We start from the raw sequence: 20,812 nt of genomic DNA, 5'->3' as shown, positions 1-20,812 counted from the left end.
TTTCATTAAAATTATTTAAAAATGCTACATCTCCCACAGTTTTTGTACAATTTTAGACAGACTTTGTACACAAGTAGACTACTTAAAGATTTTTTTCAGTATAAACAGTTCAACAACATTAGGTCTTGAAATGTAATAACCCACTGTTCATAAACTGTTGAAACTTTCAGTGACAATGAATTATTTACATATATTTGATTTTCTTCACTTTACCACTGACCCATTCAGCCACAAAGAGGTACTCTCTGGTATCTACACATAAACCACATGGATACTGTATATCACAGTTATGGATGTAACGGAGGAACTGTCTATCCTGATCTAGGATGTAGATATATACAGTGGTTGTTACTGTCTGCTGTCAGGATCAGACCTTGACTGTCCGTTGTGATGCCGACTAGTCTGAACGCTCCCTTGTGAGTAGAGAGATGACCAGTGTATCTAAATCTGTGAGTTTCCTGCTTGATTAACCACCACTGCTGCATTGACTCGATTGTCAGCCACACAGATTTCTAGATTTCTGTTCTCACTGATGTATTTGATATATCCAGATGAATACAGAGGTTTACCTTCACCATCAATCTGAATGGCTTGTTTCTCTGTGGAGCCAGAATAACGGACAACTTTTTGATTGATTATCATTATCACTGACCATGGTAACCAGGAGGTCATCAGAGGAGGTACTAAAGACATTGTAAGGTTTCCACCCTTGTAGTCTGATGACTCCATGTATCTTTTATTCTTCACTATGTTTACAGTTCTTGTATCAGGGTCAGTATAAACTAAATCTCCATTTCTTGTCACTGCCATGTCAGATGGTATATTCCCTGACTTGGTTTGGATTGACTTCAGTAGTTTACCCTGGAGGTCGTAGCGTTTCATGATTTTGTCAATTCCACGTGTCCCGATTTCTTCAACACTGAGACAGGCAACACTGATCAGATCATACCCAGTATTTATGGTGGTGATGAACTCTGGTTCATCAAGCAGTGGTTTGACTGCAGGAATGATACAGCTTGTGGTGTCTTTATTGTGTAGCCATGATTTTCTTCTGTTATGGATAATGCTGATAGAGAACCAAACATTTCATGGAGCTGTTCGCTGTTGATCTGACGAGGAGAGAAACTTGGTAACGAAACATTGACTTCAGGAGTTAAACTTCTGAATTCATCATTCCTGGATTTGTAAGCAGAGGTTAGGGAGAAATCATTGGAGTCCAATATTTTCTTCAGATTAAGAATGATCTGTTTTACATCATAAGTAGTCTTTTCAGTTTCTTTTTCCTGTTTATTTAGAACAGTCAGTTGTTTCGTTTTCATCTCATCAATTTCAGATTTTTGTTTGTTGACAATAATGTTAATTTCTCTGTGCCAGTCTTCTCCTTGTTTAGTGACAGCTGTAGTCAGTTTCTCATAATGTTTTTCGAAGTTTACTTTTCAGAGTTTAAATCCAACGTAATTTCTTCATATGCAGGATAGATTCGTTTTTCTAGTTCTTCCAAGTCTTCTTCTAAATCTTTTTTCTTAGAAATTATTTTTTCAGAACATTTGTAAATTTATGCCCATGATGTTTATCAGAGAAGATGCACGTAGAACAAACAGGAATATCACATTTTTCACAGTAATGTTTGCAGTGATTCTGGGTGTGGTTTGGATATTCTGGGTTGTTAGGAGCAGATTTTTTGTGCTTGTAGGGTACAACCTTGTGTCTTTTGGGTGAATCAGAGAGATACTCCCCAACACAGGTCTTACGCAGATTAATCTGACAAAGTTCACAATGATTCTGTAATACAGCTCTTAAAATGACACAGGTCACAGAGGAGGAGTACTTGAGCTCTGTCCAAGGGGTCCATAATAGTCTACTCACATGACCAAGTTTAGATGATACTGTGCAAAAATTAAAAATTGTCAAGTTTAATTTCTTTTTTGAGGATTTTATTTTTATGCGTGACGTTTGTTAACTTTGTATTTGTCAACAGATAATTATCAACAGAAACTCGGCAAGCCTCTTGTCTAATAACAAGTGGAAAACTAAGGAACTTGAGTTGTTCTAAGTGTTACAAAAGATGAGACAACTATGAATTGACCGTGAGCATTTTTTGATTTTCAAGTGACCGTATACACATGCCTCCACGTGACAGACTTTAACCAAACTTAAGCCAGAATTTCATAAAAAATCATCAGTTGGGTTCTAGATACAAATGTGTGTAGATCACAGTTATCAATGGAACGGAAGACTGTCCGTCCTGATCTAGGATGTGGATACAGTTGTTGTTACGGTCTGATGTCAGGATCTGACTTTGGCTGTCTGTTATGATGCCGACTAGATCAAATGTTTCCTTGGTAGTAGAGGGATGACTAGTGTATCTAAATCTGAGTTTTCCTTTCTGATTAATCATCACCACTATTGCACTGGTTCCTAGGTCAGCCACACATATATTCAGGTTCCGGTTCTCACTGCGTTTAATATAACCAGATGATACAGAGGTTTACCTTCATGATTAAACTGAAGGGTTTGCTTCCCTGTGGATCCAGAGTAACGAACCACCTTTAATTGTTTATCATCACTGTCTATGGTAACCAGGAGATCATCAGAGGAGGTAATACAGATATTGTAAGGTTTCCAGCCCTGTAGTCTGATCAATTCCTGTATCTGTCTATTCTTCATTATGTTTACAGTTCTTGTATTAGGGTCAGTATAAACTTGATCTCCGCTCGTTGTCACTGCTATGTCATCTGCTATGTTCCCTGACTTGGTTTGGATTGACTTCAGTAGTTTGCCCTGAAGGATGTAGAGTTTCATGATTTTGTCAATTCCACGTGCCCAGATTTCTTCATCACTGAGACAGGTAACACTGTATAGATTATACCCCGTATCTATGGTGTTGACGAGCTATGGTTCATCAATTAGTGGTTTGATTGGAGGACAGGATACAGATTCTGGTGTCTTTTTTGTGTAGCGATGTTTTTCTGTTGTAATGGATAATGCTGACAGAGAACCATGCATTCAATGAAGCTGTTCTTTGTTGATTTGATGAGAAGAGAAACTTGGTAATGAAACATTGACTTTATGGGGGGGGGGGACTTCTGAATTCAGCATTCTTGGATTTGTAAGCAGAGGTTAGGGAGACATCATTGGAGTCCAGTATTTTCTTCAGATTAAGAATACTCCGTTTTACTTCAGACGTAATCTCTTTAATTTCTTTTTCCTGTTTATTTAGAACAGACAAGTGTTTATTTTTCATCTTATCAATTTCAGATTTCTGTTTGTTGACAATGATGTTAATTTCAATGTGCCAGTCTTCTCCTTGTTAAGTGACAGTTGATGTTAGTTTCTTTACCCTGATTATTTAGAACAACCAGGTGTCTTTTTTTTCATCTCATCAATTTCAGATTTTTGTTTATTTACAATGATGTTAATTTCTCTGTGCCATTTTTCTCCTTCTTTGGTAACAGCTGTTGTCAGTTTCTAATAATGTTTTTCAAAGTTTACTTTTTCGGAGTTTAAATGTTATGTAATTTCTTCATGTGCAGGAAAATTTCTTTTCTCCAGTTCTTCCAAGTCTTTTTCTAAATCCTTTTTTGTGGAAGTAAGTTTTTTCAGAACATCTATAATTTTAAAACCATGATATTTATCAGAGGAGATGCGGGTAGAACAGACAGGAATGTCAAATTTCTCACGGTAAAGTTCACAATGTTTCTTGGAATGACTTGGACATTCTGGGTAGTTAGAAACAAAAGTTCTGTGTTTCTATGGTACAATCTTGTTTCTTTTGGATGAATCAGAGAGATGCTACCCTATATAGGCCTTACACAGGTTAATCTGACAAAGTTCACAATAACTCTGTAATGCAGTTTTTTGACACAGGTCAAAGAAAAGGATGTCTTGGGCACTGTAACGGGGATCCAATATAGTCTAGATTATACTGTAAAAAATAAACAAAAATTGAAGTCCAATGTTAAGGATTTTATTTTTTATGCTTTGCGGAAACTAAAATAACAATATTAATAAGTAGGTAAAGTAGAAATATTTTGTAGTATGAAAATATGTTTAATCCCCGTTCTTTGTCAACAATAACTTGTACATGTTTTTATCAAATTCTGTGTGAACGACTTTATAAAGATACAGTGAAACCTCGTTATATCGAACTCCATAGTATCGAGAAAAAACTTCGAGATATCCAAGGGTACGAGATATTAAGGATAAAATACTTAGGAAATCCGTGGTTAGGACTTCCAAATCACTTCGACATATCCATGGTATTCGAGATATCCGTGTTCGAAATACCGAAATTCAACTGTATACACATATTCTGTTAAAATCGCGGCAGAGGAGGCACAGTGTAGAAAAGACCAAATGGAATCCACTGCATTGGCCCTCAGACTCAAAGCTCCAAGTAAGTAGGTAACTTTGAGGACATTAGTATAATATACTTCAATCAAATCTTAAGAACGGGAAGTTTTTCAGATTCAAAATATTGAAATTTAGTATATGGTTACGCAGCAAAGTTAAGGCTGCAGTAAGGAGGCGGGGCCTAATTTATCCGGGAAATGCTTACTATGACATCACACAAAAATATAAGTTCTTCAAATTACCACAAAATGAAATGATTTGCTATTTTAAACTTATGAATACCTTTAAACTACATCAATACTAACTAGCGCATGCATTATTGTCGTTGGTTAAATCCCACACAGCAATATATAAACAATTCACTGATCGCAATGCACTTGTCAATGTGACGTCATATCGGAAAATTTGACGCAGTTTGTATGCAGTGAGAGGCGGATCAAGTTATATTTATGCAATGAAAAATGTATTTTGTAATTAAATAAAATATAAATTGTAGATATATAAGAGGCCATTAACTTGGATGCGATGTCTGTTTTATGATTTTATTCATATACTTCCCGTACATTCCCTAGACAAGCGATACTGTCGTATATTTGTATGCAGATTCATTGAAGGGTAATAGAAGGGTCGTAATAAATCGATATATTGCAAGGGCATACCCTCAATGAATTATGACAAGCTTTTACACATAAACTCAAGAAGTGTGAAGATATTTGAAAAGTGCTGCGAACCTGCTGAAATCTTGCAAATGAATTAATTATATCTATATTTAATGTACTTGACCAGCAAAATATTCAACATACGGTCTAACAAATGTAATTCTAGCAATTAGATAGTAGAATCTATATAGGTTCGCAGCAATTTTCAAAAACTACAGAGAGTGTTAAAAATAATTATATGTTAAACTTAGATTTTTAACTTGGTTATGCCCTTGCAATATTAGAATTTGTAGATGACCTCAATTTTTCAAGTATATTTGCTAAAATCACGTGACTGCCACATCACGTGACAAGTCTTAATAAGAAATCTAATCGTCCTCAACATTCAGTTTTCAACCACATTACATTTGTCCGATAATAGTAAAGTCCTAAAAAGAAATGCCCATCCTTGTAAAGAATGTATTTTCTATCTAAAAAATTCGTCTATATTTCCATTTGGCACCTTAACTGTGCTGCGTACAGGATTCACTTTGCATGGATATCTCAGTGTTCCAGACATACAGTGAAACTTGTCTAATCTAGACACCCCTGATTCCACAAAAATTGGCTGCATTAGACAATATTCCGGATTCGACAATACTTTCATCAATGACCTAACAAAAAAGGGATCTAAAATTTATATTGTAATAAATAAATTTTTTGGAAAACATTATCCGGATTAAACAAGTTTTACTTTAACTCTTACCAGTAATTACAGTAGAATATGCCGAGGGGAACCTGGAATCCACACTGTATGAGGACCAGCTAAGAGAGATGTATGGTATCCATGCCTATATGGCCTTCACTATGGAGACACTGGTACAGAATCTTGTCAGACAGGTAAGGAAATGATGGTTTTAACTTACAAACCTGAGTCAGTTAACATATATAATTTATTTACTTTTTCATTACAATGAATAGCCAATCCCGACAATTTTTTTTTCTTCTAAAAGAATTGCAGTTTGAAATTTTGATTTTCAAAATGCTACTCCTCCTACAGTTTGATTCCAATTTTAATAAGACTTTTTACAAAAATTATCTACATAGACTACATTAAGATACATTATTCCATCAGTTTTTGATTTTGACAAAGGGTATTGAAAGGTTATTAAAAAAAAGACTTCATAAAGAAACATAATTATAGAAATTAATTTTGATTTCAGCACACGGTGTTTTCTGGATACTAAAAATGGAAATTTTGAAATTCTTTCAAAACGTTAATGCTCATACAGTTTTTGTTAAGTTTAAATAATACTTGGTACTGCACTAAGATATATAATTCTAAGTTTTGTTTGTTTTTTTCTTGATAATGAAGTATAAGGCGTTGCCATGGTTACTAAAAGATATATTTTATAAAAATTCTTTTGTAAATACTACTCCTCCTAATGTTTAGACCTGATCTGTTTTTTTTTTAAACAAGTAGACTACTTAAATACATCTTACTTTATTATAAGTACTTACCGGTAGAGCTTCAGTCTCGTCAGAGAATTCTGATGAATTATTATTATTGATTGGAACACCACTATCAACAAAGGTTTGAAATATTGACTGTAACAGAATTTATATAGTTCTATTTCCCATTGTTTAGGTCCATGGCATACTTTCTCATCATAAACTACCCTTGTTCAAAGCAATCTTTGTTTTGTATTTAGGCCGATATATATATTTTATGTGATTCAGTAAGATGTTTTGCATTCACTACATAATCATGTTTATTCAGGAATTAGTAATTATCAAGTAAATAGAGTACTTTTTTAAATAATAAAAACAGGATAACATTAGGTCTTAAAATGTATTTACATTGTAAGCACTGTTCATACACTTTTGTTAGCATAAATTTTTACATGTTTACATAATCAATGTAATAGTGCTTTTTTTCCTTGTGTTTCAGTCACAGAAACTTTCCATAACATTGGGGAATTTACATATATTTGAGTTTCTTCACTTTACCACTGCTCCACTCAGCCACAAAGAGGTTATCTCTTGTGTCTATACATAAACCGTATGGAAACTGTAGATCATAATTGTTATCAACGTAATGGAGGAACTGTCCGTCCTGATCTAGGATGTGGATACGGGTTTTGTAACGCTCTGCTGTCAGGATCTGGCTCTGGCTGTCTGTTGTGATGCCGATTGGATCAAATGAGCCCTTGGTAGTAGAGGGATGATCAGTGTATCTAAATCGGAAATTACCTGTCTGATTTACCACCACTACTGCTTTGCCTTCATTGTCAGCCACACATATATCCAGGTTCCTGTTCTCACTGATGTATTTATAATAACCAGATGAATAGAGAGGTTTACCTTCACTATCAAACTGAATGGTTTGTTTCTCTATGGAGCCAGAGTATCGGACAACCTTTGAGTGTTTATCATCACTGTCCATGGTAACCAAGAGGTCACCAGAGGAGGTACTACAGACATTGTAAGGTTTCCACCCCTGTAGTCTGAACACTTCCTGTATCTTTTTATTCTTCACTATGTTTACAGTTCTTGTACCAGGATCAGTATAAACTAGATCTCCACTACTTGACACTGCTATGTCATATGGATTGTTCCCTGACTTGGTTTGGATTGACATCAGTATTTTTCCCTTTCTGTAGAGTTTCATGATTTTGTCATGTCCACATGTCCATATTTCTTCATCATTGAGACAGGTAACACTATATACATTATATCCCGTTTTTATGGTGCTGATGAGCTCTGGTAAATCAATGAGTGGTTTGACTGGAGGACAGGATACAGCTTCTGGTGTCTCCATCGTGTAGCCATGTTCTTCTGTTGTTATGGATAATGCTGACAAAGAACCAAACATTTGATGTAGTTGATATGTGTTGATCTGATAGGGGAAAAAACGTAGTAATGAATCATTGACTTTAGGAGGTAATCTTTTGAATTCAGCATTCCTGGATATGTATGCAGAGGTTAGGAAGACATCATTTGAGTGTAGTATTTTGTTCAGATCAAGAATACTCCGTTTTACTTCAGACGTAATCTTTTTAATTTCCTATTCCTGTTTATTTAGAATAGCCAGGTGTTTAGTTTTCATCTTATCAATTTCAGATTTCTGTTTGTTGACAATGATGTTAATTTCTCTGTGCCAGTCTTCTCCATGTTTGGTGACAGCTGTAGTCAGTTTCTTATAATGTTTTTCGACGTTTAATTTTTTAGAGTTTAAATCCGATGTAATTTTTTCATATGCAGGATAGATTTGTTTCTTTAGTTCTTTCAAGTCTTCTTTTAAATCTCTTTTCTTAGAAGTTAGTTTTTTCAGAATATCTGTAAATGTATGCCATTGATGTTTATCAGAGGAGATGCACGTAGAACAAACAGGAATGTCACATTTCTCACAGTAATGTTCGCAGTGGTTCTGGGTGTGGTTTGGACATTCTGGGTAGTTTGAAGCAGATTTTCTTTGCTTGTAGTGTACAACCTTGTGTCTTTGGGATGAATCGGAGAGATGCTCCCCAACACAGACCTTACACAGATTAATGTGACAAAGTTCACAATGACTCTGTACTGCCTCTCTTTGACACATGTCACAGAGGAGGAGTACTTGAGCTCTGTCCAGGGGGTCCATAGTAATCTCCTCACATGCCCAAGTTTAGATGAAACTCTACAAAAATTAAAAATTGTAAAGTTTAATTTTTTTTTTGAGGATTTTATTTTTTTTTTCCCTTGTGCAAGCTAAAATGATAATATCAATAAACAGGTACAATTGAAATATTTTATAGTAAAAAAAAAAAAAAACATATGAAGTTATCATGATAATTAGTGATTGACATAGAACTATTTCCCAAGGATGTAATTCATTGAAAGAAAGTCCTTGAGATGTGAAGAAAATTAAACAAGGGATCCGTTTATACTTTTGAGAGAGCTGGCCTGTTTTTAATAAAGATTAATTCTATCTCGGGTTTGTGTTTACAGATCAAAACGTTGTTTTTGTCATGGAAATTATAAATGTTTCAAAGAATATTTTTTTGTAAGATCAGTGTTTAAAATTTGTAAATTTACAAGATGGTTAATCCATGATTCAGCTGAATTTTACTATGGTCAGGTTGAAGTTTTCTCAGCTACGTTTAGGAATGTCTGAGTTCACATTTGTTAGGCATCGTGTAGCAAGTATCATTGTGACGTCATTAAAATTTTAACAAGTTACAAAAATAAATTATACCGCATTATGATACGTAAATAAAAGGTAGCCTGCATTTGTTTATCTATTATTTATTAGGAAATGCAAAATCTCACCACATAATAACAATACTGCCGAGTATTTAGAAACAAATCTTATGTCATATATGACCTCATTTGTCTTGACTTGACGCAGTACAAGTGATCCAGAGGAGTGGATCCATTTGTTATATAATTACAAACATGCTTAATTAAATACAAAATTACCGTCAATATTTAGATCTAATAATAAAAAAATGAAAACAAAACATTTCTTAAACATAATTGTTCATATAATTACTTTATCAAGATCTTATAAAGCTGCACAGCGTCGGAGAATGCAAAGAATATCGCTAATACGATAATCACATGCCCGATTAACCTCAAAAGTGCAAGGGCATACACTAGACTGTTTATGCTGATATACGAAAATATATTGCTTATATCATCTATATTCTAAAAAGTGCTGGGAGTTGATTCTGATCTGAAGATTTTTTTTTCATTACAATGTAGAGGCGAAGTGGAAATATTTTTGCTATTACACGCATTATCGGCAAAATTACGAGTACTTCCTAACCAACACAAACTAGCTCCCAGCACTTTTCAGGTAAATGATCTAAACCTCTTTTAATGTGTATCAATTTTTATGGCCAAAGACAAGTGGATGCCCTTGCACTAGCGCGATTTTCTACATTCAGCCTAACAATTCTATTTTTATACCAGTCACGTGACACACAGCTGATACATGTCATGTAACTGATACTAAGTACGACGTAAACATATTCATTACAGGTAACTATGTTACATTTTCTACAAAGAAGAAGGTATGGTTTTAGCTTTATTGTGCCCTGAAAATTTAATGTTTTCAAAAAGTTTTGAAACTGACTTAAATATTAGTTGAGTATATGACTGTAATAAGTCAGGAAAGAATATAGCATGATGGAGTACCATTCTTGATATATGACATCATTAATTTGATGCATTTCTCTATTTTAAACAGAAAAAGCCTCAAAATGACCCATTTCAAGGGTTATTTTCCTTAAGAAAATAGTGTCCACAGCCGTCGCCCACGTTAATTTTTAGATATGTTGTGTAAAATTCTTTGAAAAATCACATATCTCAAAATCTTTGTGGGCGATGCCTGTGGACAATATTATCTGAAAGAAAATTCCATTGAAAATTGATGTCTTCTGCAACTTTTTAAGAAAATACGGGAAAATGCGCAAGTTTATGACGTCACAATTAGCATTTGGAAGGTCATGTGAGAAAAAAGATTTGTATGATCTTTCTGCATGGAATTTCAATAATTCAAAAAGCATGAGTTTTAATTTTTTACATCACTTTTATTTTTAAGAAAAACACAGGGCAAGATTTGTATTGAAACCGTACCTTGTTCTTTATAGTTACTATTTTTATAGTGAATATGAAATGCAATACATATTGAAAAGGTATTATGGTCACATTTCCCATTACCGTCCTTAACATAGCTGAGTTACTTGCCTGGCCAGGTAGGAAACTTACTTCCTAACCAGATATCATCCCGTACTTGGTCACTACAAAACTGTGACGAATATACCCCACCAATGACATAATTCTATTCAGGCTTGTAAAAGTGTTTCTTCCCGTTATATGCTTTATTTCTCCTATACGGTGCCTATTGTGACGTCATATTGTGCTCTACTTTATATTGTTTTGTGTGTGTTTCGTGCAGTAATAACTTACAGACATTTTAAAAAAATCGTATGGGGAGAAAAAGGTCAAATTTGTGCTCATTATGATCTTGGTTAAATTTGTATTTGTCAACAGAAACTCCGCAAGTCTCTTGTCTAATAACAAGTGAAAAAAACTAAGGAACTTGAGTTGTTTTAAGTCTTACAAAAGATTAGACAATTATGAATTGACAGTGAGCATATATTGATTTTCAAGTGACCATATATACATGATGTAAATATTACACTTCCTTCACGTGACAGACTTCTACCAATCTTAACCCAGAATTTCATTTAAAAAAATCATCAGTGGTAATAGATACAAATGTGATCTCAAAACCCCATGCTGAGACCAACACTGTCTGTTATGCACATGTACAGTATAATTATGTATAATTATTTTGCTCCTGTTTGTTTTGAAGGATTTCCACTTTTAACAAAAGTTGTTTTTCTTAACTTAGATAGGAGGTAAGTTGTACAAAAAGTGTGATATTAAAATTAAAATAATGTCTTACCTGTAAAATCGATACGGCTTCCTAAATACCGTCTGACAATCTAGTTCCCGATGATAACATGTTGTTAGGTCACTGGATTTAAACACTTGTCATTTTATAGACCTTTTAAATATTTTTTTCAGTTTGCACCTTTGGTTTTAAAAAAAATGACATAGATTTATATGTTCATGAAGTTCTCAAAATAGAGGATATTTTAGATATATTGATCAAATCATTGTAAAAGAAAATCATTTATTGATCTTTGACATGTGTTTTAAAGAAAGGTAAATGAAGTGTAAAAAAAAAAAAAAAAAAATCAACCGATTACATGTAGTGATTTATAAGTTATCTGGTAAACAAATGGCATATAAGTTTATATCTTTTTATCTTGAATTTTATCATATTCAGAAATCTGATTAAAAATTTCAAATTTAGGTAAAGATTCTAATTGTCAGAGACTAGAAGAGCTTATGCATTAGTTAGGAGTTCCCTGTACGTCCACCTGTCTGCCTGTCTGTCTGTCCGTCTATACTTTGGAATCATTAGATTTCCTGGTGGCTCAATATTAGTGAAATTCGTGGGTACCCTTCATCCTTGGTTTTAAATCTATGTTTCTTTTTGTAGATAAAAGTCAAAACACGAAATTACATCTCCACGATCCAGTAAAATCTAAGCAATCCACGAAAATTTGCCCCACTACATGTAATTTTGATGATTCCACATAACACGTTTTTTCAAGTTTTGGTCCAATTTCTGTAGGACTTGGTACACAAGCAAAATATATATATTAAGATACATAATTCTTTTAAACGCTAATCCTCCTACAGTTTTGGTCCAATTTCAGTAAGTCTTGGAAATCAAGTAGACTATACCAAGAAACATAATTCCTTATTTTAGTTTTTGTTTACGACAAATGGTGTTGCCATGGTTACAAAAATAGAAATTTCTGTGAAATTCTTTCAAAATACTATTCCTACGTTTTTAGTCTGAATAGACTTGGTACACAAGTAGACTATACTAAGGTACATCTTTCTTTTAAATTATTACTTGAAATCACTAATCTTCATGGGTTTTATTTTTCTTTGTTTTCGTGGTATGAAGTGACCCATTTTCATATCCTCAAGAAAATAAAAAATTAATATATATCACAATTTACAGAACACTTCTTCGACCATGAATTCAAATCCTCTTGAACGAAGCATTTTTCCTAAAACCACGAAAATTTGAACCCCCAAAAGTATGTGATTTTACATTATAAGTACGCACCTGTTGACCGTCAGTCTCCTCAGAGACTACTGGCTCATTTTTTGAATCATTTTCCTGAATAAATGTGAATAAAAAAAAACTGCTAGTTTAAAAAAATAAAATGTGAATAGAATGTCCATGCTTAACTGACATATGATTGTTAAATAAGAGTATCATGTCTGTATTAAAATTTGTAGATGCAGTAAAATAAGAATATCACTGTCTATATTTGTAGATGCAGCTCAAAAAAAGTATCACTGTCTATATTTGTAGATGCAGCACAAAAATGTATCTCTGTCTGTGTTTGTAGATGCAGCACAGTAAGATTATCACTATCTGAGTTTGTAGATGCAGAACAATACGACTATCACTGTGTGTATTTGTAGATGCAGCACAATAAGATTATCACTGTCTGTATTTGTAGATGCAGCACATTATTCAGGATGAGGTTTGCGTAAAGATCATTGAGCTGTATTAGGAGGAACACAAGAACAATGCTACAGGGGGACGGGTGGCCAGTGTCCATCAGCGGTCAGACAAAGGATGGCGCCTACCAGATAAAGGCCGAACAGTGTCTCAGTGAGGAAAACTGTTTCAAAGTGGTCATTGTAAGTACCTGTAATAGAAGAAAGAGCAAAAGGGGGCGGGGGAGAAAAAGAAGGGTGAGAAGTATTTCAAAATACAGTTATTTGCAGGTATCTTTAAAGAAGCTATTCCTAAAATTTGGATGAATTTGCCTGTAAAATAAGAAAGAATTTAGCTCATTTTTCATTATTTGAAGTAAAATAATAAATTCCTCACGAAACTAAAATGTTCAGTTTCATCTACGATGTACATAAAGATTTTGAAGAATAAGAATATTTTAAAGCTATTGGATTTGTAAGTTTCCTATCTGCTACTTTGTAACCATAAGTAATTCAAGAAATGTAAAAAGAAAGAGGTCTTAATTGTTCTTCAACAGTTCAAGAAAGAGTGTAAGTTGACCTATGAACTCCTACACACTGACCACAAGCAGTCTGATGATCCAATAGAAGTGGAGCGTTGATCTGAATATGTGGAGAAGTACGTCTCCATGAATGACACAGTGTCAGAAGACCTGATGGAACACCTTAACCACAAACCCATATTCTTACCCTGGTAATTTTTTCACAACCAGGTAGTTCTTTTTACTCAGGTAATCTTTCTTCCTAACTCAAAGTCATATTTTAAAGGTCACTGATCAATGAGATTTTGAAATAGTAACTGCAAAATACACGGTGTTACTTTTGAACCCTGGATTAGAATGAACTCAGACTTGAGCATGTGTTTATGAGGACTTAAATTTGTATTCATCTGCGTTGTTGTTAATGAATTAAAAGTGTGTCATGACCTTGACTCAAGGTCAGAGGTTAAGGTGATGTAGCCAGGCCTTGGAAGAACGGGCTAGTTTCTCTTTAAAGTCTATTTTATCTTATCTAGATATTGTTTTACTACCCTGTTAATACATGCACATGTGCATGATTTTCATTAAATTAAGAGATGGGTGAAGGTGTTAAAGTTAAATCTGCTATAGAAATGTGAGACAATGGTGACTTCACTAGAAGAATCAGAAATCTCGGTCTGACACTGAGACGGAGGAAATCCCCGGGTCCCTAAGCAATCCACGGAGGATGTGGACAACACTGAGTGTAAATTTAATGTCAACTCATTCAAAATCGTGTATAGCGAGTATTACTTATACAAACGTTCAGCACTCACCAAGGCAGGGGGGTAAGTGCACAAAAGTCACGAACGGTTTAAAATTCTGTATTGTTTATGTCAAAGGGTTCACAGGTGAGTGAGAGTCTGTCAATATGTCAAGCTCCAAGTCATAAAACTTAGATGAGATCACTTTTGATCTCAGTCTGACTTTTTCAGTATGTATTCCTTTTGTAAAAGTGAGACAGAGATCGAAGGTTAGCTGGTTCAAGTTTTATGCCCCTGAAACCAGGTTTCGTTAGATCAGTGGTTAGAGCTCGGGCACGTAAGCCAGAGGCCCTGGGTTCCATTCCAGGTTGAGACTTGACTTTTTACCACCTGTGACATTTATGAGCCCTTAAGTTTATGTGAACTATTCTGATAGAAGTTTCTCAAGCATCATTCTGTCTGTGTGTAATCTTTTTCCCCTAAAAATTAAGTTGTTCTTTTAGGATAGTTGACATCATTTTGTAATAGCCATGATATGCAAGATATTTTGGCAACTTTATTTCAGACATTTTCAATTACTTTATGATTTTCAAAGTTTTTGTATTTGTCACTACAGTCGCACAAGATAGTGTCCCTGAAGCTGCATGACAAATTCTCCACTTGGATAAATCGCTGGCGGGAGGAAAATCTAACGGAGAATCAAAAGTCGGCCAGTGAGGATTGGTTGATGGGACGCACCGAGGATCTGGTAGCGTGTACCACCACCAAGGAATCTTGCGATGCCGAGGATGCCACGCGCTACTTCATCTTTAACAAATACAAAGTGGAATATGAATACGAGACCAAAAGTGAGGCAAGGGAACCAGTTGAGCCAGTGAAATAGGCCACTAGTTAAGGAGGTTACCAATGAATCTATAGATAATAACCTAAGTTTCAACAAGTACTTGCTTAATATTATCTTAAGTTAACTATAGGAAGAAACTAAACTGATGCATTTAAACACGGTAGAATGAATGCATTTAAACAACTCTCTTTTTATAGGCGTTGTATGATGTATTTAAAGAGATAGTGCATTCAACTAATTGTCATTATTTATATAGGTTGACACTTTCAAACAATGCTGAATTTCATTTCTTAAAGGTTGCATGTCATTTGATCATGGGGATTTTTATAATTAATTTACACCACCCTGTATATTTCATGTCAACATGCAGGCATTTGCCTTGGTAAAAAAATTGCAGTCTGATTGATTATACGTTAATGTACCTGAAACAAGAGATTTAATATATGATTTTAAAAATGAAGTTGTAGATAAGATTTTTAATGTATATACTTCTGTGTTAAGTTGAACAATCTGTAGATATATATACTTTTTTTTATTCAGGAAGGTAAATTTTATTATGTAGAAAAATACCTAATCCCCCAGTAAAGTTTGTTTGTTATTGTAAAAGGACTGAGTTATAATTCACGTTTGTATATTTTCATTACGTTACATCTTTGAGACCATCATCTATCATGTACTCCGTCACTGGGAAGTAAAATATATCTTAATCTCATAAAATATTGTAACATCAACTGTTGAAGTGACACTGTGTTACAAATTCGATTACATTTAATATCAGTGTAATATTCTTTATTTCGAAGTCAGCATTTTCTCTGACTTTGCATAATGCGTAGAAACATTGTATATTTATTCATGTTATCCGTGAGTGATCATATTTTGAGAAGATTCGCTACACGCAAAATCGAAGTTTTGTTTCTGTCCATATATTTACGAGGTATGTAAAAAGCATTAAATCAGAGCCCTATTGACAATTGCAAAAAATGTATAACTCATCATTTAAAATTCAAAACAGGTGAAATTTGTCTCCATATGGGTGTGGTTATATGATCCACAAATTTTTATTTTCACTGTTAATTATTTTTAATCATTTTTTACATGGTCTATGTAAAGTAAAATCTTCAATTTGTGAATAGAGACTGCATGACAATTACATTATTACATGTAATGTCTGGGACTGTAATTATATGACTGGAATATGACATATAACTCTTATTATTGTAAAATAATTGCTTGTAAATAGTCATCAACCTCAGAATTGCAATGTAAATTTAAGAAATGCAACTTTTAAGATTCTAGTATTACATTTTTATTATATATTGCAATTTAATATGTGTGTCATTGAATTTTCCATACTGAGCAAACAGATTGTAAAAGGTAATGTTATTATATATTACAATTATTATTAATTACATTGTAACACTTTTGTTCATGAATTTCTCTTTTGGTCAAACTGATGCTGCCTTCTCATCTACCTTAACGTGGTCATTTACTTTCACTTTGTTTGTCATCTAATTTCACTTTGTGTATGTTTAGTGTAGAAAAAGTGTATTAAAAGTAATAAGTCCAAAATTGTTGTCTTCTTTTGTACTTTTACTTTCAGCCATTCTTCTGAAAATAGCTGTTATTTCAAATATGTTCCCAAAACGAAGTTATGGAATATATTGCTTTCACTTTCTTTTTGAAAACTTCTGTGTCCACGAGTGTCATCCATTTGACATGGAACCTTTTAGGGTTAACAGGCATGCGGAACAAAGGTCATTTTGCTTGCACGTGATGACTGGTATAATTGAAACAGCATTTACTTTCCTTTTTTTTATGATATGCTTTGAACATCAGTATATTAACTTCAATTAGTGGTGTAATCGAGGTGATGTAAGGAAATTAGCAAAAATAGTAGATTATGCACGTGCTCTTCACTCTGATTGGCTGAGAAAAAAATCTTTTTTGACGAAATACAACGGAATTTAAAGTATGGGCATATATTATAAAGTTCTACAAAAAATATGTAGAATTCTTGAAAATGTGCTCATGTCCGTGTGGTGCAATTTGATTGGTTGAAACTTAAGTGGCTATAACTTTCTTAGTTTTGAAAAAAGGACAAAATTTAGAATGTAGATCTTTAAGTGTAGTGTGTCCTTACATTATGCTATTGTCAAATCTGAATGCAAAGACATGCATGCAATCTGTGCTGAATTCTGATTAGCTAATACCTATATCTTGCTTATTATTAATGAAAGTCTTTGATATTTTAAAGTAGGTAAATATTGTGAGATTCTTAAAGAAAATATATGTGGAAAAATCTAGAAAACATATGCAAGCACATGCACTGAAATTTGATTGGCTAATACCTGTGCGGTTGTATTGGAGTAGTTATCCGCTAAAATAGTCTGGAAAATAAAGTGTGCATCTATAATACAAAAGTATTGCCTAATTTTAATTAAGTTTGGGAATGTGGCACCATAAGGGAGTGGGGGAGCTGTTTGGGGAACATCTTGTCCATAGAGGGACGTTTATACTTACCTGGTCTAAATACTGCCAGACCATACCAGACTAAGAATGAAAACTTTTGTGGCAGTAGACTTGTAACACAGACAATGTAAAACTGATTGGTCACTGAAATGTTTTGTGACGTTCAAATCGTGTTTCTTGGTTTTAAGCCCCTAACGAGGCTGAAGTCTACTCTCAGGTGGCCGAGCTGTTCCAGAAGCAGGAGGATGTACAGGCAGAATTTGGTAAATTCCCACCAGTAATGTCATTTCAGTAATGTTATAGGTTGTATTCAAATGGTTTCTTATTTAATACATGCACATACATGTAGTTGCAACTTTTTCTTGAACCTAACTTTTTAAAAAAAAAATCAGAATGATGTTTATTCTCTGTTCTTTGTCAACAATAACTGGTATCTTTTTTTCCACCTCCATCAAATTCTTTGTGAACGCCTGTACAAGATATACAAATATTCCGTTAAAATCGCCGCAGAGGAGGCGCAGTGTAGGAAAGACAGAAAGGAATCTACTGCAGTGACCCTCAGACTCAAAGGTCCAAGTAAGAAACCTAGAGGACATTAGTATATTACACTTACAGTCAAATCTTAAGCAAATGGGAAGTTTTTCGCATTCAAGATATTAAGCTTGAAATTTGAATTCAGTATATTGTTGTGGGATTCATTTTGCATGGATATGTCAGTGTTCCAGATATACAGTGAAACAAGCCTAATCCAGACTCCACTGATTCCATATAAATTGGCTGGATTAGACAACATTCTGGAGTAGAAAATATTTTTATCGATTGAATTAATTAATATGAACCTGAAAATTATATCATATTAAAACAAATTGTGGAATACACAACATCCAGATTAGACAATTTTTACTGTAACCCTTACCAGTTAGAATAGAATATGTTTTACAAAGCATTCAGTTTTTCGCTTATTGCATAGAATATAATAACATAATGGTTGGCAAGACAATTTTTAGCACACCTGAGCCAAAGGCTCAAGTGAGGTTTTCTGATCACTTTTTGTCCGGCGTCCGTCTGTCTGTCTGTCCGTCTGAATGTCAGACACCTCGGCCCAACGACACCTCGGCCCATTGACATCTCGGCCCAATGACACCTCGGCTCAGACAGGTCGGCCCAAGATTTAAGACAGGTCGGCCCATCTATAAGACACCTCGGCCGAGCAAAATTTCATTACGAAATATATTATATTTCCAAATTGCGACTTAAATAAAATATTGGTTGAAAAAAATAATCGAATATGCGATCAATTTTTTTTTTTAGATTATAAAAAACCTTCCATGAGCATTTTGACTATAATCAAGGAATGAGAAGACATATAATTAAACTGCTAATTGATAAACAAACATGCAGTATGCCACGGCGCATCCTTTGGAGTGTCAAGTGTGTATTATACTGGTGACAATGAGGTGTTAATTACGAACATGCTTAATTGTGAGTCAGTACATTTACATCCATTGGATATTTTCTATTTTATTTTCCAAGTAAACACTCACGAAAGTTTACATTTTATCAAACAGTTAACAGAACTTTTAAATGTCCCTTGTAGATTCATAAATTCATTTACATCGCTAAACTATCTCGAATCCGATTTTTCTCTACGCTTCTTCTATCAATGTGTGCTTTTCAGTCAATGAAACATAAAATTTTAATGTAAGATTAATGGTTTCAACCATATTGTAGATAAAAAAAAATTATAAAGGTTGCATCTGTTTATTCTCGCTTTAACCTCACCAAAAAAAAAAAGTTTAAATGTAATCCATTTCTTTTCATGCACGGATTATTGACCTATCTCAAATGTTTCAAATCGTCAGAGAAATTGCTAGTATGTTGAATATAGTATTACTTAGCATATATATTGCGCATTTTCCACATGAAAGAGATGCAAGTTAAGGAGGTATATGATTTTAGTTATTTAGTTATAAATAGAAATGAACCAATTATCTATCATAGACCCCCATCCTTTCCCAATTTGATTTTTATGAAGAAAATCGTTAAATCGTCAGAAAGACACTGGATTAATTATTTCTATCACAAAATTTTGCTTGGGCCGAGGAGTCTTTTATATGGGCTGACGTGTCAATTATCTTGGGCCGACCTGTCAGGGCCGAGGTGTCAAACGTGACGGGCCGAGGTGTCGTTGGGCCGAGATGTCTGTCTACCGTCCGTCTAGTTGTCTGTCTGTCTGTAAACTTTTAACATTTTCGACTTCTTCTCAAGAACCAGTCTGCCAATTTCAACCAAACTTACCACAAAGTATCCTTGGGTAAAGCGGATTCAAGTTTGTTCAAATGAAGGGTCACGCCCTCTTTCAAGGGGAGATAATAAAGAATTAGTGAAAATTTAATAGCATCTTTTAAAAATCTTCTTCTCAAGAACCACAGGGCCAGGAAAGATGAAACTCATGTGGAAGTCTTCAAGTAGTGTAGATTCAAGTTTGTTCAAATCATCACCCCTGGGGATAGGGCGGGGCCACAAAGGACTATCAAAGTTTTACATAGAAATATATAGGAAAAATCTTTGAAAATCTTCTTCTCAGGAACAGCAAAGCCCTGATTGGTCATATTTATATGGAAGCATCCTCAGGTAGTGTAGATTCAAGTTATTTCAAATCATTACCGCAGGGGGTAGGTTGGGGCCACAATGGAGGATCAAAGTCTTAAATAGAAATATATAACAAAATATCTTTTTCTGAAGAACTGCAAAGCCATGATTAGTCATTTTGATTTGGAAGCATCCTCAGGTAGTGTAGATTCAAGTTTGTTCACATCATGACCCCTGGGGATAGGGCGGGGTCACAATGGAGGATTAAAGTTTTACTTAGAAATATTAAGGAAAAATCTTCTCAAGAACAGCAAAGCCATGATGAGTCATATTTATATGGAAGCATCCTCAGGTAGTGTAGATTCAAGTTATTTCAAATCATGACCGCCGGGGGTAGGGCGGGACCACAATGGAGGATGAAAGTTTTATATAGAAATATATAGGAAAAATCTTTGAAAATCTTCTTCTCAGGAATAGCAAAGCCCTGATTAATCATATTTATGTGGAAGCATCCTCAGGTAGTGTAGATTATATTTTGTTTAAATCGTGACCCCTGGAGGATAGGGTGGAGCC

General features: G+C 34.2%; 1 long non-coding RNA gene and 1 pseudogene across 1 annotated transcript; one reads left to right on the top strand and one right to left on the bottom strand.

The window, feature by feature from the left end:
* Nucleotides 1–171: 171 nt before the first annotated feature.
* LOC133189282 (uncharacterized) lies at nt 172–8,631 on the bottom strand (annotated as a pseudogene).
* A 4,536-nt stretch (nt 8,632–13,167) lies between these two features.
* On the top strand, nt 13,168–14,301 carry LOC133189163 (uncharacterized). Its single transcript, XR_009721422.1, has 3 exons — nt 13,168–13,277; nt 13,631–13,806; nt 14,222–14,301. It is a non-coding gene; the product is annotated as an uncharacterized LOC133189163 (long non-coding RNA).
* Nucleotides 14,302–20,812: the final 6,511 nt, after the last annotated feature.

This window comes from Saccostrea echinata, unplaced genomic scaffold (assembly GCF_033153115.1).
Source record: "Saccostrea echinata isolate AGI-Se365-2 ecotype Australia unplaced genomic scaffold, CSIRO_AGI_Sech_v1 ptg000017l, whole genome shotgun sequence".
Classification (NCBI taxonomy): Eukaryota; Metazoa; Mollusca; class Bivalvia; order Ostreida; family Ostreidae; genus Saccostrea; species Saccostrea echinata.
Note: the sequence above shows the minus strand (reverse complement) of the source record. Positions and strands in the feature narration are given on the sequence as shown.